Raw genomic sequence first — 12,680 nt, forward strand, 5'->3', positions numbered from 1 at the left:
TTGTCCTGAATTATTATACATAAATATAATCATTACTTAATTTTAATCTCATTTGTGTTAATAAAGTCTACTTTTAATGGTTATAGAAAATGAAACCACAGATTTAGGAATTTATAGGAACTTAACCACAATTACTAAAAAAATTCAGAATTGTTATTTACTGCACAAAATTTAAAGGTTTCCCTTCTCCCTTTTTTAAGTAAAAAATCTTTATTTCAGCTAAAATTAATATTTCCATAATTTAGGATAAAACAAACATGCTTTCTTGAGTACATTATTTTAGGTAATTGTGATTTCCATGAATAGAGTTACTGAGCATCATTTGAGTATTTGCCTACGTGCATGTTGGAAGCTTCTGTAGCCTTTTCTTGGTAGGTAGTCAAGTGTCTCTGAATTCTTCCCTTTCCTTCAGATATTCCATTTTGCATTCTACATAATAGGCAAGCTCATTATAGTAAGTGGTTAGATAGTCTTTTAATGCAGAATTTTCTTTCTGGCACTCTACTACCATAAGGATTCCAGACTCTTTGCAGCATTTGATAAAATCTTAAACTTGTTTTGAATATCTCTCTTGGACCTTTTATCTAATTATTTTAGGGATCAAAACATCTTTTTCAACATGTCTGAGATTCTGCTCTGCTGGGTCAAGTGCCATCTGTGTGACAGAGAAAGGCAGTCATGTGGCCACTCCCAGTCCCTCCCCTTTCATCCTTTCAACAATTGTATTTTTTCAGGCCCCTATCACCCCTTTTCTACTGTACCAATAAATATTTTAATGGGATTTTCATCTCATTTCATTTTTTGGTCCTACAGTTGCTCATTCATAACTGCTGTGATGATATTCTATCTAAGACAGTTCTGATCCTCTTAGCTCAATTGTTTTGATGTCCTCACGGGTTTCCCATTGGCCCTCTTAGAGTTTAATGTGGCCTCTGTACTTGGACCCTTGTCAATTCACTGATTCAGCCTCCTCAAAGGGCTCTCTCTTCAGTGTTACCTGCCTCACCTATCCAATTTGTGCATCTCTGGATGGTTCTGATTGCTCACTGAATTTCCTTGGCCCATAAAACAAGTAATTTAAAAGATATTTCAGGCCCCAACTCACATGTTTCACTCTATATGAAGCTGTTGCTCACTGCCATCCCTCATAGCAGTGAGCACAGTCCTGACCTCACACATGTGCCCTGCTGTGTCTCTTGTACACAGGAGGTAATGTGGGGAGAAAGCATCATGTCATCTCCAACTTTGTGCTCCTGTATATTTCACAGTACTTGGCACACAACTGAGGAGTGAATTACTGTGAATAGTAGTTACTGTTTGATTCTTACCTCTCAAGCCATGTTATATTTGGTGGTGTCTCTAAATTTATTTCCCTTTTTCATTTTAGATAAGGAACATCTTAAAAATGAAGCCACTAGCTAATTATTAGTGAATCACGAATCTCATTTTGTGCCTAGTAACCTTTCCTTGATCTCTAGTTAGGAGAAGTGACTGCAGCTTTTAAACTACACAATTTATAACTCGATGTCTTGGGTGCAAATGGAGGAGCTGCTTGTTAGTCAGTGTGTATTCTATAGAGTCTGGCTAAGGGTGTGCTCACGTCCCAGTAGGATATCCTTGGGCAAATGTACTTTAAGATGCTTAAAGTAAAGAGGATGTCTTCTCTTGTCTTTGGTTCAGAAGCTCACATTCCATTAGGTCACTTTGTTTTTGGTGGAACACCCAGCTCCTGGATTTTCATCAGTGCCCTAGACTCACTGGTTTGGAGAGAGACCAAGCACCTAAGGCAGAATGGAACATCGTGGCATTTCCTACAGGTCTGTGTCCAGTGTGGAGTGTGCAGGCATGGAAATACTCCATGCTTTAACAATGTTCCCTCGAGATATTGTAGGTTCTTGTCTGAGATTTGTGACAGTTTTCAAAACAGTGTGAAAATCTCAGATTCAGATTCCAGAGGAATTAAAATATGTCAGACAGTAGAACCCACAATAAACCAGAGCTCTCCCAACATTTAGTTTATTAGTTTTCATTCTTGTGCAGGACCCTGTGCCAGAAACGCTTCCCTGAGGCCACAGAATGTACACCCCACACCTCAGTGAGGCCTCAGAGAGTCCTTATGTGCCCAGAACATCCCATGAGGTACCTTTGTCTCTCATCTTCATCTTGTGCCCCACTGTCTATTAGACAATGCGATGTGTAGGAAGTTACATGTAGCTGATGTGAGCAATGCACAGTTCATAAACCCCTAGCTGATTCTGCTAAAAAGCTGTTTTGTACCCTTGAAGATATAACCACTTTCTTCAAATCTCAGTTTCTATTTCCATGCTGCTATTGACCTTTCATATTATATAATAATTAAATGTGCAACTTTTATGATTATACAGACATTTAACATTCTTCCCATTGTGTGTTATGAACAAAGAACCAGTGTGAACAGAGTTGGGCCCAGAACCCATATTGCCTATCCATAAAAGCAGGGAATTTGTTCTTGTTTCTATTTATAATGGATCCTCCTACATTTACATAATATACTATTTATTTTCTATCTTTATTTCCACAGCCATGTTGCCTGTGGATTATTGGTGTAGTCTTTCAACTGTTCTCAGGTGCCTTAAATCCATTTTCAAAACAAATTTGGTATAAATAATAAAACCCCAAACCTCTGCTGGTTTCTATGCTTCAGTGGTGGTTTCCCTTTTGATTAGTCTTTATATTGTTCATTGTCTGAAAGCTGACTTCTTCTAGATGTTTTTGATTCTAGATTTTTATTACTTAAATTATGGACCTGACAATTCTTCATTCATCCATCCATCGATCCTTCCATCCATCCATTCTTCCATCCATCCATCCATCCATCCATCCATCCATCCATCCATCCATCCATCCAGGTTTAGAGACTACCCACTACACCCTACATGCCAGGCACTCACTGTTCTTTGTCCTAAAACCAGTGATGCAGAGTGCCTCCTCCCATCGGAGAAGGCTCAAAGCATTGAGTTCATTGAGGTTATTTAATATTCCATTTTATCTCAACCATTGGACTGTTAACTATATCACACTACTTTTTTTTGGTACTTGTTGTAGGGTTTACAAAATGCATGTTTAACAGTGAAAGAACATTACAAATCATAGTCTGTATCAGTTTTCTTTTTTTAATTAATTAATTTATTTTTAAAAATTTTTTGAAATACATTTATCTCTGCCTACCCTCCACAACTTTCACTTGCCAGTCTCCCCCACCAACTCTTCCGCTTAGGTTTTGTCCATGAGACCTTGTTATATGTTCCTTGACTTTCACTGTCCCTCCTTTCCCCCCACCCCCGCTTCCATCTTTCCCTCTTGTCTCTGTTGGTTTCTTTTCTTTTCAGTGTTGCTGGTCTTATTTTCCTTGCATCTTTGTATTGTTGGTTAGGTTCACTTATAGGTGAGATCATATGGCATTAGTCCTTCGCCCCCTTGCTTATTTCGCTTAGCATAATGCTCTCTAGTTCCATACATGCTGTTGCGAAGTTTAGTAGTTCATTTTTCTTTCTGCTCCTTAGTGTTCTATTATGTAAAGGTGCCATAATTTTTTGATACAGTCATATACTGATGGGCATTTAAGTTGCTTCCAACACTTGGCTATTGTAAATTGTGCTGTTATGAAGATTGGGGTGCATAGGTTCTTTTGAATTGGTGTTTGGGGGTTCTTAGGGTATAGTCCCAGCACAGGAATCACTGGATCAAAAGGCAGTTCCATTTTCAGCTTTTTGAGGAAATTCCACAGTGCTTTCCAAAATGGCTGCACCAGCCTGCATTCCCACCAACAGTGTACTTGTGTTCCCTTTTCTCCACAGCCTCGCCAGCACCTGTTGTTTGTTGATCTGTTTATGATGGCCATTGTGACCGGTGTGAGGTGGTACCTCATGGTGGTTTTGATCTGCATTTCTCTGATGGCTAGTGATGCTGAGCATCCTTTCAAATGCCTCTGGGCCCTCTATATCTCCTCCCTGGAAAAGTGTCTGCCCAGGTCCTTTGCCCATTTTTTCATTGGATCATTTGTCTTCTTGGAGTGGAGTCGAGTGAGTTGTTTATATATATTGGAGATCAAACCTCCCACTGATGTATCATTAGCAAATATATTTTCCCATAGAGTTGGCTCCCTTTTCATTTTGCTGATGTTTTCTTTAGCTGTGCAGAAGCTTTTTATTTTGATGAGGTCCCACTTGTTTATTCTTTCCTTTCTGTCCCTTGCTTTAGGAGACATATCAGTGAAAAAATTGCTGCGTGGGATATCTGAGAGTTTTCTGCCCATGTTCTCCTCTAGGATTTTGATGGTGTTGCGACTTATATTTAAGTCTTTTATCCATCTTGAGATTATTTTTGTGTATGGTGTCAGCTGATGATCCAATTTCAATTTTTTTGCATGTAGCCGTCCAGCTCTCCCAACATCATTTGTTGAAGAGGCCAGTAGTGCTCCATTTTATGCACTTAAAAAAAAAAGCATATTTCATAAAAAGTGCTTCCCCCTTTGTCAAATATTAGATGTCCATGTAGAACTGGGCTTATTTCTGGGCTTTCTATTCTGTTCCACTGGACTATGGATAAGTTCTTGTGCCAGTACCAGATTGTTTTGAGTATAGTGGCTTTGTAGTATAATTTGATGTCCAGTATTGTGATCCCTCCTACTTTGTTTTTTTTTTTTTGTTATTTTTAAATGATCTATCTTTTTAAAATTTTTTTATTTTAATTTATTTTTTCAAATACATTTGTCTCTGCCTACCCTCCACCACTTTCCTTTGACCCCTCCCACCTTCCCTCCCTCAGCTCTTCCCCTTTGGTTTTGTCCACGAGTCCTTGCTATATGTTCCTTGACTTTCCCCTTCCCTTCCTTTCCCCCACTCTCCTTCCCTCTTGTCTCTGTTCATTTCTTTTCCTTTCAGTGTTGCGGGTCTTATTTTCCTTGCATCTTTGTATTGTTGGTTAGGTTCCGAGTACAAAGCCACTATACTCAAAACAATCTGGTACTGGCACAACAACAGACCCATAGACCATTGGAACAGAATAGAAAGCCCAGAAATAAGCCCAGGTCTCTATGGACATCTAATATTCGACAAAGGGGGAAGAAGCATAAAATGGAGCAATAAGAGCCTCTTCAACAAATGGTGTTGGGAGAGCTGGACGGCTACATGCAAAAAATGGAAATTGGATCATCAGCTGACACCATACACAAAAATAATCTCAAGATGGATAAAAGACTTAAATATAAGTTGCAACACCATCAAAGTCCTAGAGGAGAACATTGGCAGGAAACTCTCAGATATCCCACGCAGCAATTCTTTCACTGATATGTCTCCTAAAGCAAGGGACATAAAGGAAAGATGAAAGAAGTGGGACCTCATTAAAATAAGAAGCTTCTGCACGGCAAAAGAAAACATCTACTTTGTTTTTCTTTCTCAAAATTGCTGCGGCCATTCGGGGGCATTTATGATTCCATATAAATATTTGAAATGTCTGTTCTATTTCTGTGACATTTGTCATTGATACTTTATTAGGAATTGCGATGAGTCTATAAATTGCTTTGGGTAGTATGGACACTTTGATGATATTAATTCTTCCAATCCATGAGTACGGTATATGCTTCCATTTATTTGTGTCTTCCTTAATTTCTTTCTTCAATGTTGTACAGTTTTCTGCATATGGGTCTTTTACCTCCTTGGTTAAATTTATTCTTAGGTACTTTATTTTTCATGTTGCTATATTGAATGGTATTTTTTTTCCTGATTTCTTCTTCTATTTCATTGCTGGTGTACAAAAATGCCTTTGATTTCTGAATATTGAGTTTGTATCTTGCTGTTGTGCCAAATTCATTTATTAGGTTGAGGAGTTTTTTTGTAGAGTCTGCAGGGTTTTCTATGTACACTATCATGTCATCTGCCAACAATGAGAGCTTTACTTCTCCCTTTCCTATTTGGATGTCTTTTATTTATTTTTCTTGTCTGAACACTGTGGCTACGACTTCCAATATGATGTTGAAAGGAAGTGGTGAAAGCAGACATCCTTGTTGTGTTCTCGATCTTAGTGGGAAAGTTTTTTGTTTTTGCCTGTTGAGTATGATGTTGGCTGAAGATTTTTCATATATGGCCTTTATTATGTTGAGGAATGCCCCATGTATTCCCATTTTGCTGAATATTTTGATCATAAATTGGTGCAGTACATGAATGAATGTTTTTCTGCATCTATCAAGATGATCATGTGGTTTTTTTGTCTTTTCTTTTATTTATGTGAAGTATAACATTTATTCACTTGCCTATATTGAACCATCGCTGCATCCCTGGGATGAATCCCACATGATCATGGTTGATGGTCACTTTAATGTATTGCTGGATGTGGTTTGCCAATATTTTGTTGAAGATGTTAGCATCTATGTTCATCAGTGAAATTGGCTTGTAGTTTTCTTTCTTTGTAGGGTCTTTATCTCATTTTGGGATTAGGGTGATGCTGGCCTAATAAAAAGAGTCCAGGAGTCTTCCCTCAATTGGATATTTGGAATAGTCTTATAAGGACAAGTGTTAGCTCTTCCTTAAATGTTTTGTAAAATTCTCCTGTAAAACCATCTGGGCCAGGGCTTTTGTGTACCAGGAGTTTCTTGATTACTGTCTCGTTTTCCTCCATTGTTATCAGTCTGTTCAAGCTTTCTGCTTGTATCTCCTTCAATGTTAGAAGATTAGACTTATCTAGAAATTTGTCCATTTCATCGAGGTCTAAAAATTTCTTGGCATATAATTGTTCATAGTAATTTCTTACAGTCCTTTGTATTTCTGTGGTATCAGTTGTTATTGCTCCTCTTTCATTTCTGATATTATTTATCTGGTCCTCTACCCTTTTTTCTTGATGAGTCTGCTTAACGGCTTGTAGATTTTATTTATTTTTCCAAAGAACCAGCTCCTGTACTGGTTGATCCTTTGAATTGTTCTTTTCATCTCTATGTTATTCAATTATGCTCTAATCTTGACTATTTACTTCCTTCTACTTGCTCTGAGATGTATTTGTTGTTGTTTCTCCAGTCTTGAATTTGTAGTGTTAGGTCGTTTATTTGAAATGTTTCTTTCTTTATTAGGTAAGCCTGTACTGCTATAAACTTCCCTCTCAGGAAAGCCTTTGCTGTGTCCCTTAGGTTTTGGACTGTTGTATGTTCATTTTCATTTGTTTCCAGAAACTTTTTGATTTCTTCTCTTATCTCATTATTGACCGATTCATTGTTTAATCGTCTACTATTCAGTCTACATGAGTTTGCAGGGTTTTGAGGTTTTTCTTTGAGGTTGATGTCCAATTTCAAGCCCTTGTGGTCTGAGAACAAGTTTGGTATTATTTCCATTTTCCTGAATTCACTGAGGCTTGCTTTGTGTCCTATAATGTGGTCTATCTTTGAAAAACTTCCATGAGTATTTGAAAAGAATGTGTATTTTTCTTCTTTGGGATGTAAGGTTCTATATGTCAGTTAAATCTATTTGATTCAGTGCATCATTCAGCCTCACAATGTCCTTATGGATGTTTTGTTTGGAAGATCTGTCCATTTTTGACATTGTGGTGTTGTAATCCCTTACTATCAGTGTGTTGCTGTGTATATCTTTTTTGACATCATCCAAGATTTTCTTTATATATTTGGGTGCTCCTATGTTGTGTGCTTATAAGTTTACAATGTTTATGTCTTGATAAATTCTTCCTTTAAGTATTATAAAGTGTCCCTCTGGGTCTCTTTTTATGGCCTTTGTTTTGAAACCTATTTTGTCTGATATAAGTATTGCAACCCCTGCTTTCTTCTCTTGCCCATTTGCTTGGAATGCTTGTTTCCATCCCTTTACTTTCAGTCTGTGTAGGTCTTGTGCTCTGAGGTAGGTCTCTTGTAGGCAACATATATGTGGGTCATGTTTTCTTATCCGTTCAGCAATCCTGTGTCTTTTGATTGGTGCATTTGGTCCATTTACATTGAGAGTTATTAGTGATAGAATCCTATTCATTTTTTCTCTTTGTTCATGTGTTTTTCTCTGTCTCACTCTTTTCCTTCATCTTCTTAAACCAGTCCCTTTAGCATATCTTGGAGTGCTGGTTTGGTAGAGAGGTATTCTTTTAGCCTTCTTTTGCCTGGGAAACTTGTTATTTCCCCTTTTATTTTAATTGAGAGCCTTGCTGGGTAGAGCAGCCTTGGTTGTAGGCCCTTGCTTTTCATTACTTGGAAGATTTGTTGCCATTCCCTTCTGGCTTGCAGTGCTTCTGTTGAGAAGTCAGCTCCTAGCCATGTCGGGGCCCCTTTGTATATTACTTTCTCCTTCTCTGTTGCTTCCTCTTTGTCTTTGATAGTTGCCATTGTAATGATGATGTGTCTTGGAGTGGACCTCCTTGGGTCCCTCTTGAGTGGGGTCCTCTGTGCCTCCTGGATCCATGAGACCTTTTCTCCCCTCAAATTGGGGAAATTTTCCATCATTCCTTTTTCAAAGAGGTTCTCTATCCCTTGCTCCTCTTCTTCTTCTGGTATTGCTATTATGCGAATATTATTGCATTTAAAGTTGTTCTGTATTTCCCTACATGCCTCTTCATACTTTTTGAGTCTTTTTTCCATTTCTTGTTCTTTCTGGGAGCTTTTTTCTACCTTATCCTCCATCTCACTGATTCGATCCTGTGCTTCATCCAGCCTGCTTTGGATTCCTTCTGCTGCGTTCTTCAATTCAGAAATGGTATTCTTCATATCCTCTCATGCCTTCTTGATAGTTTCTACGTTGTTTTCCAGGTTGCTGTAGTTTGCTGTAAGATCCCCATAGTTTCTCTGCACTTTCTCATAGTTCTCTTTGAGCTGGCTGAGCTCATTGACCTTCCTTAGAACTATTGTTTTGAATTCAATATCTGATAGTTCCCTTGCCTCTATTTCATTTAGGTCTCTCTGTGGGGATTCCCCTTTTTCACTCATTTGGGGGGAACTTCTTTTTCTTTCCGTTTTTGAGAGTCTATTAATTAATTAATTAAGTAATTAATTTTTGCTTCTGCTTCAATTGATCCGTCTAGATTTCCTGACTTCGTGGATGAAACTTCTATGGTAGTAGTCCAGCATTTATTTATTTATTTATTTACTCTCATTTCTGCGTGTGTCTCTGATGATGTCAGTTGTTGACCATATATGACCTTGGGCTGTTTTTTTGAGCCTTCCAGGAGTCTACTGTCTGTGTCTGTCTCCTATGATTGTCAATCTGGTCACTCTATCTTCATCTGTCAGGCTTAAGCACCACAGGGTAGAGCAGTGCCTCTTGATGGCGGGATTATCATTCCTTTATAGACCACTGTCACTCAGGGGAGTAGTCCACATGAGCAAGATGGGGATTGTGGACAGGGGAAGATTCTGAACTGGGACTCCACAATGCCTCTGTCTCCAGTCTCTCCTCGAGGGTCTCTGGGCAGCTCTGTGACCCCTTCAGCCAGGGATCTGCTATTTCTGTGGACTGTGTTGTAATCACGTGTCTACCGGCTCTTGCCCCACTACTGCCTCCTTGGGGGCATGGCCTGCCTGCACAGAATGGAGACTACAGGATGGGGAGGGAGTCAGCTCCAGGAATCCTAACTAACCCTCCTGTTCTTTCCCCAATGCCTCCATCTCCAGTCTCTCCTCAAGGGTCTCTATACAACTGTGTATTCCCTTTTGCCAGGGATCCTGTATTTCTTCCAGCCAGTCTGCACTCTGCACTCAGCGCCCAGCCCACATGTGCACAAGCTGTGTGTGGAGTGTGCAAAAGGCACGTTTATTGATTCACTTATGGCTGAGCGATATGATAGCTGCGGAGGTGGAGGTGAGTTATCACCGGGGCTCCGCTGGCCACTGTCTCTCTTCTCATCACAAAGTTTTCCTCACCAATCTTTCCTCAGGTACTGGCCCACTCAGCTCCCACATCTACCCAGACATCAAGGAAGGCAGCTGCTACTGCAAATTTTTGCATTGGCCCTTTAAATGTCTCTTTGAATCTCCAGCCACCTGTCTCTGGCAGAGAGCGCCCCTAAGCTTTTTTGGGGTTGCATTTTTTCTGTGTGTTTTCCTGGTTTCAGCTGCTGTAGTCTAGGGGTCCTTGTTTATGATTCAGACACTGTTATTCTAGGGGGATCCAACTGGCCACTTCACTGTCCCTCTGTTGCTGGTACCCGTGGGAACCCAGCCCTCCTTCCTGAGCCTCCACCGCACTTCTCACCCATTTGCATGTGTGAAAGTTGATTCCACTATCTGTCCGCAGCTCCAAGGCTCCTCTCCATCTATCGTTCTGCCATTTTCTAGGTGATTTCTCCACTCTTTAGTCACAATTCCAGTTTGGTCTTTGGAGGAGGTCAGTGCAACTCCCACTCACTCCTCCACCATCTTTTATTCTGAAGTATATTCTTAATCCCTTGCTCTCTCAACTGTCTTTCTGATACCTCTTTGAGGCTAATGTTATTACAGTTCATATTTTCTGAAAAGTGCCTGAAATGGTCCTAATTTTTTTGTTCTTTTTTTGTTTTGCTGCTCTGATTGGGTGTTTGTTTCTTTCCCTCCCCAGTTTGCCTCGTTGTATTGGTTTCTATGTATTAGAGAAATTAGCAAGGACTCTGTTTCAGACCTATGTCAGATGCTGCCTGTGACTGGCCCTAGGTAACCTCTTTGGAGCTATCAGCAATTTCACAGCTAGTGGTTTCCTCTGGTGAGGCTGGGTGCATGTGAAAATAACCTAAAATTTTAGTTTAAAGAGGTTATATTTTAAGGAGATAACCAAATGATCTGTGAATGATATCTTCCTTATATCCTATTAAAATATTTACATATATTTAGATTCATAATTTCTAAATATACCTTAAGAAAGTTAATATTTGGTAAGAGGTATGAATGAAATTTACCTGACTAAAACTATTCTTGGATCCTTATATAATCTTCTGGTATTAAAACAACACACAGAAGTTTTATTTTAAACATTTCCCTATATTGTCATTATCTTTTGAATCCAAGACATATCTAGTAACTTCTACTTTCATCTTTTACTTAATTTGAATATATTTTGTATGTACAATTTACATAATTTATCATTTGCATTAATATCCATATTTTCTCTGTATAATTTAGCCCTTAAATTGAAATTATATAATTTGAGTCACGGACACTGCCTAGCTCATTCTGCTTTGCTGTAAAGTTTTCAGGGCCTTGGTCCTAGGTGACATGTACATTATGCCACCCATGTCTTTGATGTTATTCAGTCATCTCTTGGCAAGTCCTGTTGAAGCTGGGATCACTAGCTCTCAGACTCTGGGGTGCTGGGTGTTAGATGACAGGAAGGATTAAACTCTGCCACAGTCTAAACTAGCAGATATCTGTTGGTATACTGGCTACTTAGTAGGATTTAAAAACACACTTTCTTGAAGTTCCTGTTATAAAATATCAATTTTTCTTCTGTTTAAGGCTTAGGGTAAAGTAGACAATCACATAGTATGGCCTCTGACTTTAAAGGATCAGGTATAGTAAACACAGTAGGATAGTGACTGTGATAAGATAGGGAGGGACTGTAGATAGGTGTGAAAGGTATGATATCCCCCGATGCACTCCACCTGCTGAGACAGCCCTGTCTACTTCTTATCCCAACACCCTCCCTTTCTCTCATTCCTTACCAGTCTGAGCAGTCAGGTCCACCATGTAGGACAAAAAAGTCCCAGTCAAGAGAGGAAAAATACAAGATTGTACAGAAAATATCTTTCTGCTGATTTATTTCTTTATCTATTTCTTAGTTACAAAAAGTAAGGAAAAGGAGGTATCATGCCCTCCACTTTCACAATTTTTAATACTTGTAAATAATTTGTTACTATACTATAATTCTCTTGTCTTTTACTTTATAATTGACTATCATAACTGGAAGTACACATTTTAATACTCATATAGATGGTTTGCAGACTCACATCATTTGATCAATGTAGCAAATCACTTATTATGTAATGTTTCTATAATTATAGAAAGAGTTTTTCTTTGATTTTCATTCATGTCAAGAACTGTCCTGTTGATAGTTATGGTCATGATAGCAACTCTCATTTGTATAGTTTGAAATGAGAATACAGAATGCTGATGCTTCCATAATCTCATTTGGTCCCCAAGACAACCATGTGAGACAAGCTGGGAAGAGATTATTTTCAGCATTTGCAGCCTAGGACACAGGGCAAGCATAAGTAAGTTCTTTGTCCACAGCAAGGAAGTGGCAAGACTGGTACTCAAATTCTGACTTCAAGGGAGTTGCTCTTAAGACCAAGGTTCTGGCATATCTGATGTCTGTTGAGAATCTTCATCCTGATTTATAGACACTGTTTTCACCAAGTCCTCACACGTGGAAGTGCTCAGCAGCTCCATGGGGTCTCTTTATAATGGTACTAATCACATCATAGGGGCGCTACTTTCATGACCTTATACTCCTGCCAAAGGCCCCACACCCTTATCCATCACATTGGGGGTTTGGATTTTAACACACTTATTTGGGAGGACAAAGACATTTTGCCCATAACACCTGAAGTCTTCATTTCCCCCACTGTAAATCCTTCCTGTTCCTTTGCTAGTCTTTAAGTCTCTGCCAAGTGCAAGAGACATGCTGACTGCCTTTCTACAGCTAGTATGGGTAAAGAGCCTTTGCTTGTTCTCATTTGGTGTTTTTTGTTTATTT

At 39.0% G+C, this 12,680-nt stretch overlaps 2 pseudogenes; one reads left to right on the plus strand and one right to left on the minus strand.

The window, feature by feature from the left end:
• Positions 1 to 334: 334 nt before the first annotated feature.
• On the minus strand, positions 335 to 655 carry LOC129088155 (COX assembly mitochondrial protein homolog; annotated as a pseudogene).
• A 9,126-nt stretch (positions 656 to 9,781) lies between these two features.
• The window catches only part of LOC129088156 (pre-rRNA-processing protein TSR1 homolog), a 70,069-nt pseudogene continuing 67,170 nt past the window's right edge, over positions 9,782 to 12,680 (plus strand).

The sequence above is a fragment of the Pteronotus mesoamericanus genome, unplaced genomic scaffold (assembly GCF_021234165.1).
Source record: "Pteronotus mesoamericanus isolate MK-2021 breed Mesoamerican mustached bat unplaced genomic scaffold, CSHL_Meso_final scaffold_54, whole genome shotgun sequence".
In the NCBI taxonomy this organism is placed as follows: Eukaryota; Metazoa; Chordata; class Mammalia; order Chiroptera; family Mormoopidae; genus Pteronotus; species Pteronotus mesoamericanus.